The sequence below is a fragment of the Schistocerca nitens genome, chromosome 2, assembly GCF_023898315.1.
Source record: "Schistocerca nitens isolate TAMUIC-IGC-003100 chromosome 2, iqSchNite1.1, whole genome shotgun sequence".
NCBI lineage: Eukaryota > Metazoa > Arthropoda > Insecta > Orthoptera > Acrididae > Schistocerca > Schistocerca nitens.
Window position 1 is genome coordinate 955,561,994 of NC_064615.1, and position 18,014 is coordinate 955,580,007.

General features: G+C 41.8%; 1 long non-coding RNA gene across 1 annotated transcript in view; it reads left to right on the forward strand.

Moving 5' to 3' along the window:
* Nucleotides 1-2,391: 2,391 nt before the first annotated feature.
* Nucleotides 2,392-18,014, forward strand: part of LOC126234731 (uncharacterized) — a 1,127,504-nt gene continuing 1,111,881 nt past the window's right edge. The window contains exon 1 of the long non-coding RNA XR_007544767.1: nt 2,392-2,604. This is a non-coding gene — a long non-coding RNA (uncharacterized LOC126234731). The remainder of the gene's footprint in view (nt 2,605-18,014) is intronic.

Consider the following 18,014-nt stretch of genomic DNA (forward strand, 5'->3'; position numbering starts at 1 on the left):
CATCTTACCGTGAATCTAAAGGCAATGTAGGCTTTTTGCCCTCATGAATGCTAATGTCCTGTGTATTCGAACTTTGATAGTACCGACTGCCGTGTCATATCACTGCCACACTTCGTCTGACGAAGAGGTTTCGGGCGCTGTGTGTCACAGACCAACCCCCTGAGCCATAGACTCGGCCTCGCCCTGTTTCAGAGGAGGCCTCTTCCCCCGCAGGCTCTGGGCGCTCACGGAATGTGGGTTTAGTGGTAGTTTCGGACGTAATGGCGCGTAATCGCTCGCCTTAGGGATATGACTGACAAGGAAGGGCAGGAAACCTTGTGTACTCGGTGTGCACACCGGCAGAGTCATTCCAGATGTGGAAAGGGTGTTTCCGGATGCCATGAAGAGCACAGGGTGCACCCACCTGCTGGTTGTGGCTCATATCGGAACCAACGATGTGTGTCGCTTTAGATTGGAAGAGATTCTCTTTGGTTTCGAGGGCGCAATGTCGAAGTTGTAGGAGTCTGTGTTTGAACTTCTCACGAAGTAATGAGTGTTACGGACAGGAGATGTCCATCTGATTCCAGTTTACCTAGATTTCAAGAAACCTTTTGACACCGTTCCTCGCAAGAGATTTCTAATCAAATTGCGTGGTATATACTATTGACTACGTTGTGTAACGGTCTGTGAGTGCCTGTTAGAAAGATCACAATTCGTAATGACTGACGTCACGGTTCACAGTTACAGAAGGAAAGTCAGCGACTAAGAAGTAAAATCTGGCGTTCCCCGAAGAAGTATTTAGGCCCTCTGTTGTTTCTAATCTACATAAACGACACAGGAGACAATCTGCAGTACGAGTTTGGAACATATTCTGTGTTTGAACTGATATTGTTTGTAGATAATGACGTCATTTACGGATTTGTAAAGTCATCAGATGATCAAAACCAATAGCAAAATTATTTAGACAAGATAGCTATAAGGTGCGAAAAGTGACAAATGAAAAGTGTGAAGTCGTCCAGATAAGTACTAAAAGAAGCCCGCTAAATATCAGTTACTCGATAAATCATACAAACCTGAAGACTGTAAAACAGAATAATTCGGGATAACAATCACGAGTGACTTAAATTGCAACGTCTCCATCTATAATATTGTGGGGAAATCAAATGAAAACTACGATTTATTAGCAGAACACTTAGAAACTGCAGCAGGTATTTTAAAGAGGCTGCTTACATCACTCTTGTCCATCCTGTTCTGGAGTATTGCTGTGTGTTGTCCGATCCGCTTCGGATGGAAATGACGAGAACACAGAAAAAGTTCAGAGAAGGGCAGCTCGTTTTATATTATCGAGAAATGTGGAAGGTACTTTTCAATGAAGCAGGATGTTCTGAAATTTCGATCAAAACTTCCTTCCCCGATTGTTAAAATATTATGTTGGCGCCGACCTACATAGGGAGGAATGATCATCAAAATAAATAAGACAAGTTCGAGCTCGCACAGAAAGATTTAAGTATTCTGTCTTCCGGGCATAGTTCGAGAATGGAACGGTAAAGAAATTGCTTGAAGGTGGTTCGATGAAACCTCTGCCAGATAATTTTGAATTGCACAGTAATCATGTAGATGTAGTTAAACCTGTTACAAGTACGGTAGCAGAATAGTATCTTCAGGAAACATAGAACATGAAATCGTATTATTATGGACAATAGTCTTAGCTAAGAACGACATGTGTAATTTAGTGCACCTGTACAAATCACCCTCCTCTATGGATATACAATTGGTTGCCCAGTGTGTATGTAAACGTAGGTGTCACTGCGAATATTGGTCGTGACGAAATGAAGAGAGGATGAGAATGGGCTCTGTCACCCAGTAGAATCGGGTGTATGGCCAGTACTCCACTCCCTCCAAACACTATGTTTCGATATTGCACCTCAGAGTCTTCACCGGCAATACATCAGATGCTTCGAGATGACAACTAATCACCGGTAAATTTTAGAAATTGAATTGGGCTCTGTCCGAGGGAGAGCGTGTAGCACTTGTTGATTGTCACTATGTGACGTCACCAGAAAACAAGCAACAGTAGTACAAAGTACCCTCTACCGTCTACTGTACGTGTCTGCATAGATGTCGGTGTGGGTATAGAATGCTGGTCCTGGCTAAACGGTGGGAGTGACGAATTGTGCTCTTTCGGTGTGTAGCACTTGTTGAACGACGCCCACGGTGTGACGTCACCAGAGAACAAGTAGCGACAGCGGCTCGGCCGGGCTCGCGCGTCTTCGGCGACGGCGATGCGCACGCAGCCGCGCGGCCGCAGCCGTGCCGGGGCCAGTCCACGGCGCGACGCCCCGCCGAGCGCACGCACAGCCGACACGCGCCGCGCCGCGCAGCGCACCACGCGCACGCTACGCACGACGTCAGCACGCCAGAGAGCGTGCACGTTGCTCTCGGCGCCGCCGAGCAACTGAGTGACGGAGCTTTCTCCTAAGACAGTCACTTCCTACGTGTATATCGTCTGCCGGGACGTTAAAACCCCAGGACGGTTTTTGAGATCTCGCGAATACGCTTCATTCCACACTTTTGTCACGTTTGCCGATCAACCATCTGATGTCCTGCTACCTTCTTCGCAGAGAGGTACGTTGAAAGCAAACATTCAGCCAGAGCATGACATACCAGTTTCGTTGGACCCACATTTCAGATGACGTAGACATGGCGTAATTAGAATACGGGAGCAGGATATGTGACCTGGGCGCTGTTTCCAGTTTAGCGAAAAAAGTGAGCAAGGTCAAAATACATAAGGAAGAGAGATAGAGAGCGAGAGGGGAGACAAAGAAGTAGGAAAAGAAGTAGGGAAAGCATTGGAAGGCACTAAGTTGGGAAGCTCGAAGATATATTAAAAGTAATCTTCAGCACTGTAGAAAACTAGACAGCTCCTTAAGATTTATCTTTCGCTAGTACGGAGACACTCTTTTCTTGTTCCCGCCTACTAGATGGAGCCACTCCCGTTACGCCAACGCAACGAAAATGTCGACAGTATATTTTAAGTATGTTTGTTACTTTGTTACGGCTTTGAATTAATCGGCAACGAAACTAGGACGAATTGTGTTGTTGCTGAAAGCATTGAGACTCTGATCTGTGTTGTTCCATGTCGTATTGTAAATAATAATAATAAACTAACTCCAAAAAACTGCGAAATAGTGGAGAATAAAGATAGTTATGAAGAAGTCAATGATCACAAGCAAATTGTCTTTCGACTATTGATTGCGGTCCATAACGACTATCTTCAGGTCTGAAAAAAAAATAGAAAAAGAAACAGAAGAACGTTCGCATTATCCTAATACAACGAAGCCAACTCTGTTTACAACTTACGTGATGCCACTTTGTCTTAATCTTATGTCTTAATCATATTACGATAAGAGGCTTTCTCTGTTTTTATTCAGAGAAATAATGAAGAATAGTCTCACAATTTGTTTGTGATTATTTACTGGAATTAAAGAAAGAAACTGTGTAAATTTCATTTAATTCTAAGTTTGTGTTCACCTCTGTAAACAAATAAACAGACGGAGTAGCAATGAGGATTATAGAAAGAAACAGCAGAGTAGGGGTCGGGGATTGGGGGAAAGCGTGGGAGGATTCTCAAATTCGTTCTCCCTGGATGCCAGAGTTAACCCAGTTGCGCCATTGGAAAAAGGGTGGGTATTCCTATCATCCTAATCATCTTCTTCATTCTGTCCCACTACCATGAAGAAATGGCTCCAAAAGAGCAGAAGAAGAAGGTTAAAAACAAAGTGTAATAAGTTGTCAAGTTACCTCCGTAGTTGGCCTTTCATGTATCGTACCGTTTCTGTACCGGACGTGAAGATAAAAATTAAATATCAACTCGCACAAAGGGTAGATATAAGTATTCCTCCCACGTTTCATTTGCGAATAGAATTGGAAGAAATCAGGTCAAACCACAAATGCCCTCTGCCCCGCATTTTGGTGTACTTCGTAGAGCAAACAAAAATATGTTGGACTTGGACACCGATAATTCATGAATGACTCAACATGTGAACCACGATCTTTGGCAAGTGACAAGCGAGAAGGAAGGCTGATGTCGAAATGACTGAATATGTAGTACTGGTCACCGACTACTTGCACATTACCAAAAATCAAATGCATGCCGCTGGAACAGCTTCTCACAAATTCTCCTATTTGACACCAGTGGCGGAGACACCATAAGCGAGAAAAGAAGTAGTCCTCGATTAGACATTTCTCTGTTCATTAGAACATACGCAGCTGTTTACATTTAACGCATGTAACCGTGATTCGAATACCAGCTAGATAGACAGTATCAATTTGTCACTAATGTTCAACACCCCCATGGTGTCAACAAAGTAACCTCCCCAGCTGAGTTGCAAAAGGATTTGTACCCTGTTCCGTGTACAAACGGAGCGACCCATCTTGCTCGGTAAAGCAGTGATAATATCAAAAAGGGGCGAGTGTCATGGCTAGTTTTCTTCGCTTTTCCTATACTCCCTATTGTTTATGGCCTCGTCCCATTCCTTCAAAGGGTCGGAATGTTACTGTCAATTTGGCAGTGTTCATGACATGGATTGGCTGGGTGCCCTTTCTGTCGCCAACTTTTCCCCCTGGGACGGAGCTTGCGTATCCCTTATGTCTGCATCTAGTGCTATAGCACGCCAAACTGTGTGGACGTTTTCGAAGTATTTGTGGACCGTGTAACTGAGACCGAAAGTGAGTGCCTGCCCGGTATTCACCTAGTCGTAAGTAGGAAACCGCCTAAAAATCGCAACCAGGTTGGTCGGCACGCCGACCCTAGTTAAGCTGCCGTGCGGACTCAATCCGTGAAGACGCGCCTCCCCGAATCGACGAAGTTGTTATGCGGGAGGGCCATTTGCTTTTCTTATACCTACGGGAATTTTTTAAACATATGCGTGTCTTTTTGTAACGATGCTGGACAGCACATAAAGATAGAAGCACTTTTTATCTATCTTTTGATTGGCTTCACTTTGGTGTCAAAGTTTTCTCTCCTTGTGGCAGCTTCATGCTACAGAAGCATTTGCACCCAACGTCCTTATGTATGTGGAATATAATTCCAATTTGTTTTTTACCCTACAGTATTTGTCCTCTAACGCTCCTTCTAGTACCAGTACCCATACGATAGCAGTCTGAAAACGCCACTCATTGAAAAGAGATTTTTCCGGGCCTCATACATCGGGTTCTGTTGATGATAGAAAGGCAGAGTCAAGTTTTTTCGGTAGTCTTTGAACTAAGGGCCATTTGTATACGAAAGAGGAGGATCGTCTTGCTGTAACTATCCTACAGTGCTATCTGAATACTACATACTTCCTCCAGATTAGGCAAACGGAGCAAACCGGTCGTTCAATTTGCATTAGGTGTGGTCTACGGTGCACTTCAAGCGGCTTATGGAGGCACAATTTAGTTGATGTACGGCTCTTCAGAAAACCCGTAAAATATGGTTTTTGGATTACAAAACCGAGCCGCGGATTTTAAGACGGCTATGCACAAAAAGATTTCGATCTCACACAGCCTTGAAAATTTTCTTGGTATCTGTATCCGTTTCCAGAATACGGAGCTTCAAAGTTACCACACCTAGACAAAATCTAAATGATAAATAACCTCAAAAATCTGCTCAAATGTTAAAGTTAGTATCTAGGCATTTATCTATAATTGTCATCTTCCCGTTTTCAAAACTCTTTATAAGTTATCAAGAAATACCCAAAAAGCAAGTGACGTTGCACGGAGAAAGATGCTATAAAGTGTCTTCGTTATCAACAGAAGAGTGCCGAAACACATGCAAAAATTTCGTGTGTATAAAATCCTGTCTAAGGTGAAAAATGAGAGAGATTGATGTTATTTTAATTTCACTTAACTATCACAATTTTGCTGACGCATGGCTTCCTTTTTTTATGAGTGACATGCCTTGGTGTAGCAAGTAAAAGATTAAAACCAGCGAAAAATAGACCTAATGGAGCATAAAATGGGCCAATATGTTCCTTCTTATTAAAATACTCTGACTGGGGTACCCGCTGCCTCATGCTATCTTCCTCAGCATATTCAAAAGTTTTCCCAACAGTTTTGACGTGCGAACGTATTCGCAGCTTTTTACACTGAGAAGGAGATAGCGGTACAGGGAAAGAGCCAGAGAGGTAATAGATACTGAAAGATAGTACGGAGTGAATGTGGTATAGAAACAGCGAAGAGGAGAATGGCAGTGTGAGGGAAAGAAGGGGACGCAGTGGCAGTGGAACATAATTGACAGTGACAGAACAGTGCTAATAAAAGACTGAAGGAAACAGTGCCAGTGGCAGAGGAGTAAAGAGAAGAAGACGGTGGAAGCGGGTGAGAGCCAGTAATAACGACAGGCACAGTTTGTAACAATTACGACGAGGAAGACACAGTGATAGTAAAAAGACAGAGGAGCAGTGGGAAGGAACGAAGAGACAGTAGCAGTAAGATGGAGCAAGGAGACAGCGACAGTGAAAGGAGACAGCAGTAGTAGGACAGAACGAAGGAGACTGTGGCTGCGAGACAAAGAACAGTGAGAAAGGAATACTGGCAATGAGTTGGGCTGAGCAAGTGAGTGAGAATGAGTAAGTGGGAGTGGATGGGTATGAGAGACCTACAGCGATGGGCTAGTGGGTGTTAATGGGTGTTAGGGGAGGTAGTGGGAGTGGGAGACCGCGAGTATGTTTGAATACAAAAATGTTTGGGAAATATTTTATGGGTGCCGAGGAAGGTAGAATGATGTAGCTGATAACCACTTTTCAGCCAGAGCCTTTTAATAGATAGGAGCTTTTTTGCCTTTTCGTGCTCAGATAATAGCGTCTTTTTCTCTGGTTGTCTGGTATCTGAACACATGTTGTATCATCATCTTGTCCCATTACTTAGTTAATATTTTTCAATGATTCTGCGGAGAACGGCATTTTTTTGTCAGTCCACTAATTTCAGGCACACGTTTCTAGAGGTATGCTTCAGACACGAAGGTTTGTGGTTTTTCCAACCGGTAATGAGTCAGTCCACACTATGCTGTACTTCGGAAGTAAATTGTCATATATTTCTTGCTCAAATAAAGGGCAGCAGTCTTCACTGACGAGAAAAGTTGTCGTTTGGTGTGATAATCTGCTTCTTATATCCTCTTTACTTCATCCGGCTTGCGTTGTTTTGCTTCCAAAGTAGCAGAATTACTTCACTCGTTTACTGCTTGGTTCCCAATGGTAACGACTGGTTCGTCTCAAATCAACTAGTCCTCTATATTTTAATCATTTTTTAGCTTACTCTCAATCCGTATTCTGTGCTCGGTGGACTGTACTTCACTTTCAGCTGGTCTTGTAATATTTCCCCACATTCACAAAGGATAGCGATATCATCAGCACATCTTCTCACTGACACCTTTTCACCTGAGATTTTATTCCACTTGTTAACTTTTCCCTTTTATTTCCTTCATTGCTTCTTCGAAACATAGGTTGGACCGTTAAGGAGAAAGACGGGATACATGTCTTGTACCCTTTTACGAAAGCACCTATCTGTTCGTCTTCCACTGATATTTTTCTCTCTTGTCTCTTGTACATCCTGTTTTTTGTTTTCTTTCTTTCGCTATACCATGTATATTTTCCAGCGTCGAACACTTCTTTTAGGGCGTCGAAACCTACGAAAGTGTCTTGGTTTTCCGTAATTTATGAGCCCATTATAAAGCATAGCGCCAGGACTGCCCCTCTGGTCGTTTTACCTTTATTCACTCAAAAATCAGCGTTACGGATCATGTTCTACAGATCCTTTTGAGTAATATTGTGCTGAGCAGTTAGGATGCATTTGGCTTCTAACTGGTTGTGTAATGACTCTCCACTTTTTCTGACCATAATATCTTCCGGGTTGGGTGAATCATAATCTTCCGCCGGATGTGTTTGCAGAATCATTGGAATGACACATGCATTTGCTAGAAGTGAAAATGTAAGGAAGAAGTGTACCCATATAGCATACATCCGGCGCGACATTAGTGTGCTCAAATGGCACGGGAGGTGAAGCTGGATCCTTTCCATATGCATCGGTCCCAGATATATCAAATTTCTCTTCCATTTGTACACTGAGAACACACACACGATATTGTTATGCTGCTAATTTCACAACATGATCGATTGTTGGTAAAGAATACTTAGTACACTTGAGTCAGATGAACCGAACTGGTATAATAATTTTCTAGATAAAAAGTTAAACATGTTGAAGATGTTGAGAAACACCGACACACTTGTATGAGATCACGTGTAATAAAACTCATTTAGTTGTCGTCAGCCGTTTATGAAATATCAAGAACACTGATGTTGTGTCTGTCACTCGGTATGCAGAGACCTGGCTCTCTCAGAATGACGTGCGTTCGATCGATACTGAGATAGAGAACCAAATTAACGTGAGTTCATCACTTTTACGCGCTGCGTAGTGACTTTCATCGTTCGGTTGTATTGAAGCTGGTTCACCTTTACGGATTTCTCTATTACTTACACGCTCAGGTGTTCTTTACAACTCTATGGTTTCACTGAAGTTGGCACATTGTAGAACGGTGATTAATTTCAGGACAACTTAAGCAAAGAGCTCTGGCGTCTTCCAATAATACGAATAGGTAACGCGCTCACTGTGTTGCTTTAAGACGAGCAACCGAGACAGCTATTACAGATCGTGTGCTGCCTCTAAGCAAATCTAGAATCTCGCCTACGTGCGTGCTACGACGAAACTTCATTTGCTTCAGAGATTTAAATTTTCTATTGATTCATATATTTGAAGCACTACGTAAACAACCGTTGAGGAAGATGCTCCTACAGATGTTATTTATCCATAGCCAAAATTTTAGGGGTCTGTTTCTGTAGTAATGGTACCTAGAAAGTTGCCCAAATATTTCATCCATAAAGGAGCGCTTAGGTAATCCAGAAATAAAACCAAGTATTTGCTTCAGTCCCTCTGTTTCCGTCCACTGCGCAACTGGATGATCGCATTCCCATCAAATGAATTTCTTTCTATTACACATCACTGCTTTTGTATGTGAGTTTCGATTATAATGGTGTCATCGTCAAGAGCATTTCATTTCTGTATTGCGTCAGGAAACTTAGTTATGTATCTCAAGCGGACTCCACAAATACATTGCACTATGTAAAACACAAAAAAATCCACCTAGTCTATATCTACATCTACATGGTTACTCTCCAATTCTCACTTAAGTGCCTGGCAGAGGGTTCAAGGAACCATTTTCATACTACTTCTCTACCATTCCACTCTTCAATGGCGCGTGCGAAAAAGGAACTTCTAAATCTTTCCGTTCGAGCTCTGATTTCTCTTATTTTGTTATGATGATCATTTCTCCCTACGTAGGTGGGTGTCAACAAAATATTTTCGCATTCGGAAGAGAAACTTCGTGATGGAAATTTGGTAAGTAGATCTCGCCGCAAAGAAAAAAGCCTTTGTTTCAGTGACTGTCACCCCAACTCGCGTATCATATCGGTGACACTCTCACACCTATTGCGCGATAACATGAAACGAGCTGCCCTTCTTTGCACTTTTTCGATGTCAACCGTCATTCCCACCTGGTAAGGATCGCATACCGCGCAGAAATATTCCATCAGAGGACGGACAAGTGTAATGTAGGCTGTCAATGACTACAGTAACACTCAGTGGTTATGAATACACTAGCTGACAGAGAAAGTGAAGCTCCCAGAAGATACTGTTCGATGACAATGTAACATGGTACACGTAGAAACTATGGGCGGGTATGTAAATAATTGGGGTTTCAACTCCCTGTGACAGGCATAAAGGCCATCAGAATGCATCAGTGTTGGTGTTTAATTTTGTTACGGCATATAAGGGGCATGATCATCAGTTGTTTAGTGATCACTGTGAAGGACACTGAAGTGCCACATACTCGTGTCACACAGGGTTATCACCAGCTGACAAAGTTTGAAAGGAGTCTTGCTATGGATCCATTTGGCTGGTTGGCCAAACCGTAAAATAAGTAGGTTTATAGTGCATTCGGATGAGACACTGGTCGAATGTTGGGCTGCTCGAAAGAGTTTGAGCAAGTGCCCTCGTCGTCAGGGGTCCGGGTGACCACGTCTGATCACCACAAGGAAGCGTCACCGTTTTATAAATTAAGCATATCGCAATCTCATCACATTTGTGAAAGAGCTAATGGGTCTCCTGCAGTCCCTTACCTTTGGACGGAGACTAGTAGCAGGTGGTCTAGTGAATTACCGTTCAGTGCCTAGGCTGCCATTAACACTTCAACAGAAACCGTTCAGTTTGAAGTGGAGCCGTAACCGGGAAGGATGGATCGCTGATGAATGACTTTGCATTGTGCTGAACGATGAATCGCCGTTCTGTACTTCTCCGGATGACCATCGCATGCGAGCACTGCGGCGATCTGAGGAGAAGTCCCTTTCCACCAGTGTTTTGGAGAGACACAGCGATGTTACTACTGGAGTCATGGTGTAGAGAGCCATCGTCAGTGACCTGTGGTAGTGATCGAGAGCACAGCAATAGGTCACGAATACCCTGCGTCCTCAGGCGTTGCCTGTCATGCGACATTATTTGGACTGGGTAACACTCGTTCACAAATACCACATGTCTTTTATGAACTGTCAGCGTGAAACTGTGCTACTCCCACGGCCATCAAGCCCAGATCTGTCCCCGAGAGAACACGTGTGCGGCTACCTCCGTCGCACTTCCAGTATCCAGGATATCAAAGACAAGATAGACTGAGGCGATACAGCGAATTATGATACTACTTTCACTCGAATCAGTGTGTGCATCCACGCGAAAGGGGTCACAATATCGCACTGATAGGTTTTCTCATACTGTGAAGTATTTTGTAAACTCGCCTCGATTTTGCAATTACTGATTAATGTCACTTGACTAGAATGCAGACATAAAAACAGGAGAGGAAAGAAAACTAATGGGAATGATAAGACTATATCATTCAGCTGGGCCTTTTTTTCTGCAGAAATTGCCACCACGAAGAGCCATTTTAACAAAGATTTCTAGGAAAAACAGAAGAGGAAGAACAAACGCGTGAACTGCAGGATGAGATAATAAAGGAAACAGAGAAAGCTACAAGAAAATTTAGGATGAAGACAGGACAGAGTGCAGCTTGACAGGGGTTTGGTAACTGTTAGAATGATGTGAAGTTAATAGCCAATTGGCATCAATTTGTTTCCACCTAACCACCGGAGGACGAATATACGATAATGTCAATTAAGGGTTTAGCCATGCTCTGTTGTTTTAGGCTCTTATAGCAGCATCGATTTGTCATAATGCGTATTTAGCAGACAATCACTGAAAACTTTATAAAAGCGTAAGTAAACGAAAGGATTAATAAGTAAAGGAGGTATTAAAGGAATGATCGCTCAGAATACTTATGTAGCCAAACCAGAAGACTCAAGTACAAAATCAATTTATTGCGATCAGTCACAAAGACTGGCCTTATACAAGCTGATATTTAAACACAGTAAAGCGGTAAGAGGTCAACTAGATGACTTAACACAGCATTCGCAGGCAATAACGAATCTTAGACAAAGGTTTTGGCCTGTGAACCGAAATCACTGGCAATGCAGCCATATTTAAAAAAAAAAAACGCAATCACGTGAAGAAACACTGAAGTCAAGTGAACGTCATGGGACTAGAACACCATTATGATTACATGTTTTACAATATTTACATGTTTCAAATAAATATTGTATACGCCTTAAGACAATTTTCATATTGATATTAGATTACTACACACTAAACGTCGCAGAATGACCGACTTTACTTTATACAACAGAACGCCAACAAGATAATAAAGCTCATGTCGTTATTCAGCTTGCCAATGTCACACTACGCTACTCAGATGGTCGTCTTCCAAACATTAGCTCACTAAATTTTCGTTAAGAAACAAATTGGAATAACAGGACAATTCATTCGTGCCGTTGCTTTTCTATAGTGTATCCAAGGATTAATTTTTCTTTGGCACTATTTTTTGAGATATTAAATAATTTATTTATAACAATTGGTGGGTCTCTTTAACAATAAGCTGCAGCAATGTGGTTTGGCGTCAAGACCCATACAATGTGTGTCGTTCACATATATAGCATGTCTGTAGCTTTTGTTATCTTTTATAAAGAATTTATAAATGAACGTCTATAACTTTCTTAATCTGAGAACGGAATTTCTCCCGGCGTATATAATGTTCAGGTAACTTGTGGGAATGCAACCGGGTGACGTCACCGACAACCGCCGATATTTCCACAATGTCACCCGACTGCATTCCCCTAAGGTACTTTAAAAACTTGGTTAATATTTACTTTGCATAAAGTAATAATCTTAACAAATTCGCCTCTTTATTCCGACTTGAGTGATGTAACTGGTTTTTGTTTGTAGCATGTCTGGAGGTGGCTCTCGTGTTTCCTGTTTTAGTTTTAGCGCAGATAGAGCCTGGCCGTAATACTCAGCGGCAACTTGCCAGCTCAAACAAATCCGCCGTTCTTCGAATACCTTGCACAGCGGACAAGAGAAAAGCGGTGAGCATCTAATGGGAACCTGTGTAAGACAGATTTACAGCTTCAGTTTCCGATCCCCAAATTTTCTGTCTACCAGACAGATTTTATTAGTTCTTACGACTTTCATCCAACGATGCCTTCGCGAAATCTCCTTGTTGGAAGACAGTGACAGTTTTGATTTTTGTTATATTTCATTTCACTTTAACAGCCATTTCCACAGAAAAATGTAGTTTTCATTGTAAATTTGCCAATACTGCTTGATCATTTACAAATTTCACCATCTTCGTATTGTTATGCCTCTTGTTTTTGTTAATGCTTCACCTTCCAAGTTCTCAGCATTAATAATGATTATCGTTGACGACCAACAGTACCCTTGTGTATCACCTCTTCCAGTACTCCTACCATCTCTTTCCCCCTCGCCAATCCTTGGTATCATTTTTTGTTTTGTGTTCAGTTCCTTAGTCTTCTACCTTTCCAGACTGCACAAATTTTTTTCAATGTCTTCACGAAGATACTCCAGTAAACTCAATCAAAAACCTTCCCCAAATTAACAATATCAGATGTACAAATCCCTGTTAAATTCTTTGATTCAGCTGCAAACAACCGATGGAATATTCTATTTGTTTATCCTTCTTGAATAGAAGTGTGTCCTCCTCCACGTCCAAAATCTTTTATTTCAGATCTTTTGAGTAAAGGCCTGCAAGCATTTTTTGTAATACGGTATATTTCATTTGTACGTATGTACGTATGTCGGATATTCGAGTGTGGTAACGTGCTGCTTCGGGGATTCGTGGAGAGCAGCCTATCCCGGATCGAATCCGCCTCGCAGATTAATGACTAGGCCTGGTGAACTGACCTGCCCGATTTAGGCGGTTTTCCGCACCCAACTAGGTACATACCGATCTGGTACCCTGCTCCCGCTCAGGTACAAGTTATGTACATATTTAGAGAGGTTCTCATACTTCAACATGAGGTTCAGTCTCCTATGTAGACATGGGGTACACAAATCATTCCGATAAGAGTAGTGACGTCAGGAAGGGTAATTTTTTTATTGTTTTGACGTTCCCCTCCTGTGCCAACCTCTCCATATCAGAGCAACATTTGCATCCTATGTTTTCAATTATTTGGATGTATTTCGATCTCCGTCCTCCTCTACAGTTATTACCCTCTACAACTCTCTCTAGTATCAAGGAAGATATTCACTGATGTCTTAATAGATCTTCTATCATATTGCCCTTCTTCTTGACAGTATTTTTCATATGTTCAACTTTATCGAAGAACTTCCTCATTCCTTACCTTATCAGTCAACCTAATTTTCGATGTTCTTCTATAGCACCACATTTCAAATGCTTCTACTTTCTGTTCCGGTTTTCCCACAGTCCATGTTTCGCAACCATACACTATTGGGCTTAAAACATAAATTCTCAGAAGTTTCTTCCTCAAATGAAAACCCGAGCTTTTACTGGTAGACTTTTCTTGGCCAGCAATGCCAGTTTTTTCAGTGCTATTGTGCTCTTTATGTCCTCCTTGCTTCGTCCATCATGGATCATTATGCTGCCTGGGTTGTAGAATTCCTTAACTTCACCTACCTCGTGATCCCCAATTCTGATATCAAATTTCTTCCTGTCTTCATTTCTGTTACTTCTAATTACTTTCGTCTTCCTTCGACTTGCTCTCAATCCATATTCTGTACCCATCAGTCTGTGCATTCCATTTAAAAGATCCTGTAATTCTTCTTTGCTGTCACCGTGGGTAGCAGTGCCAACAGCGAATCTTATCACTGATATCTTTTCACCTTGAATTTTAATCCCACTCTCAAACATTTTTTTTTTTTTTTGTTTTTTCGTCATTGATTCTTTGTTGTATAGACTGAACAGTAGGGGTAAGAGGCCACATCTCTTACACCCTTTTCAGTCCGAGCACTTCGTTCTTCCCTCTTTGTTCCTGTACATATACTCCTCTCAACCTGTAACTTGCCCCTATTTTTCTCAGAATTTCGAACACCTTGCACCATATTGCACACTGTCTAACTCTTTTTCCAGATCCCCAAATCATATGAACGTGCTTTGATTTTTCTTCAGTCTTACTTCTATTGTCCAACGTAACGTCATAACTGCGTCTCAGGTTCCTTTACCGTGCCTAAAGTTAATATGATGTTCGTCTGATGGATCCTCAGTTTTATTTTCCATTCTTATGTTTCTTATTCTTGTTAGCTCTTTGGATGCATCATCTGCTTAGCTAATTGTGCGATGATTTCACTACCTGTCAGCTCTTGCTATCTTTGAATTTATGTATTCCCTCTGCTTTATTTGGTCTAAAGTCATCCAGAGCTCTTCCCATTTCGTATTCTAATACTGGATCCCGTATCTCTTATAACTCTTCCTCCATCACGTTATCGACAAACTGTACCCATCATAGAGGTCTTCAGTGTACTCTTTCCACATATATGCTCTCTCCTCTGCATTTAACAGAGGAATTCCCATTGCATTCTTAAAGTTAACACCCTTGTTTTTAATTTGACCTAAGGTTTTTTTCTCTTTCCTGTATTCTGAGCCACTCCTTCCTACACGCATTTCTTTTTCCATTTCTTCACATTTTTCATCTAGTCATTTCGCCTTATCTTCTCTGCTTTTGCTATTTATTTTATTCGTAAGTGACTTGTATTTCTGTATTCCTGATTTTTCCTAACACGTCTGTACTGCCCTCTTTCGTCAATCAGTTGAAGTATTTCTTCTGTTACACATGGTTTCTTTTCTATTACCTTCTTTTAACCTGTGTCTTTCTTTCCAAGTTCTATGACTCCAGTTTTTAGAGATGTTTATTCCTCTTCAACTGTACTACCTACTGAGCTAGTCAGTATCGCAATATCTATAGGCTCAGAGGACTTCAAGCCTATGTCTTCATTCTTACTTACGTATTCTGCTTTTTGTGCATTGATTCTTCCTGTCTTTGTTTGTTTGGAATATGAATGGTGACTTGTAAGTAGCCGTAAAAAGTTCCATTTCTGGCCTTGTTAAAAACCTGCATAACACCGACGTTAATAACCATTTTCTTGAAAGATAAACACCTGACTGCGTTACATATTTCCACATATTTTCTATTTTCCTTTGCCTGAGAGTTGTGGGAGGGGGGGGGGGGTCCCTTTGCTCTCGGGTATGGTTGTTGTCCTTCTCCTGCAACCTAAACCTACTCCCTACTCTTCATCGCACTAAATTGTGACCTGAGTCTACATCTGCTCCTGGTTACACCCTACAGTCCAACATCTGATTTCAGGATCTCTACCTGACCGTGAAGTAATCTAACTAAAATCTTCCAGCCATTTCCAAGTATACCTCCTCCTCTTATTATTCTTGATTATTCTTGAACCAAGTACTGGCTATTACTAGCAGAAATTTATTGCGGAACTGACGTAGTCTTTCTTCTCACTCATACCTACTATCGAGCCCATATCCTCCCGCAGCCCTTTCTTCTGATCCTTCCCCTACAACTGCATTCCAGTCCCCACTTGCCTATTAGATTTTGATCTCACTTTATGTGCTAAATTACCCGTTCAGTATCCTCATTTACGTTCCCTAGCTGTTCATCTTGTGTTATCGACGTTGTCAAATATACCAGAACTGTGGTTCTGAGTGATGTTCTGCTGTCGATTCTGATGAGAACGACCGTGTCACTGAGCTTTTCACAGTACATTATTCTCTGCCGTACTTTCCTATTCATAGTGAATCCTACTACCGCTGTACCGTTTCCGCTGATGTCACTACCACAAGCAAAACCCGTGTAACAACGCCGACCGAGAAACGTGACAAGACAAAGAAGACGAAGAACATTTGTACACATATACAAGGAGTTTTAAAAGGCTGGTTCGTAGGCTGTGCTCTGTCGAAGTTAGTAAAACGCTGTCAGACTGTCAGTTCATTGTACCAATGAAGTGAATATTACAAGATTTTTGTATCACTCGCGGACTTCTCGCTTTCGATATTTTCACATCAGTTTAGAAGGAAGTAATGTCACCATTCAGCTCAGTTTTTCGGTTCTGAAAGATGGAGCTGAATGCGGACAACAGTCACGGGCAAAACAGCTTTCAAATTAAAATTATTTCTGTGTCTTGAAGTATTGGAAACATTAGATTTGAAATGATGTAGTCAATTTCATTTTCTGTTCATGATTAAAATGTGAAGAATATTGGAACTTTGCGAAAACATTTAAGTATGTCTTAAAAATTCTCGTGATACCCAACATCCAACACCTGCTGACCGGGAATATTAACAACGAGATTAGGCCAGGTCAGGGTAATGATCCGCATTTTTGTCTCACCTAACTCTCCCACGTCAAATATCTCTAGAACAACAATAGATATTCAAAAACGGTTTTCACCAGCATGAACGTACGGCAGGGGCTTAGGAAACAAAATACTACGCGAAATTTTAAAACGCAAAAAAAATACTATTTTCAACAGAAAATTTTGTGTTTTTAAATGGACACCCCCCATATTATTTCGTATGCAATCATTAGCATGAGAAATCACAAAAATTGCGGTGTTGATTGCATCGCAACACGTCAATTACATCGCGATAAATTGCGAAGCAAATTTGACGCTTGAAATAAATGAAGCGCAGAGCTAAGGCACGCCCTGAGTCTCAAGCGTGCACCTCACGCTGCCGGTAATCGTGATGTGATTGACGTACTACGTCAGTAGAGTGTTAATGTATGGTGTGGTATTACATGACAACACATCATTGGCCCACATTTCATTCATGGTACCCCTAAAGGAGGATAGTTTAGCCCCTTCTTGAGCTGTACCTTACTTGAACCGGTCAACCTCTTGTAATGTGTTATATAATGCGGTATCAGAATGATGGATGTCCTGCATATAATGTTTAGTGTTGTGAAATGACAACTAGAGGTACAATTAGTGGTAACACACTTGGTTTCACGATTATAAACCTCATAAGTTCTGAACTATGTGGCTTGTAGGCCGGCCGGGGTGGCCGAGCGGTTCTAGGCGCTACAGTCTGGAACCGCGCGACCGCTACAGTCGCAAGTTCGAATCCTGACTCGGGCATGGATGTGTGTGATGTCCTTAGGTTAGTTAGGTTTAAGTAGTTCTAAGTTCTAGGGGACTGATGACCTTAGAAGCTAAGTCCAATTGGGCTCAGAGTCATTAGAACCATTTTTTGTGGCTTGTAAAGGATAGAAACGGCGTCACAGTTTCTGCCGTAATGCATCACATGTAGTACTGTGCTCAGAGCAGGGGTTGCCTGCACTGGCGCCTGTATCCTACCTTAACCACACCAGTATCACTACGGCACACTCACCATCATTTACAAGTGCCTCCTAATCTGTTCTGCTGAACTGCTCTCATACTGTGACGTAATCCACATACATTGCCACATTAAAATCATTTCTCTTGTGACTTGTTACACTTGCCGTCATCTAGTCGACATGCCGTCCTACAGTAATGAAGTAAAACTAGATATTACTTTAATTTATGGCGAATGTCACAGA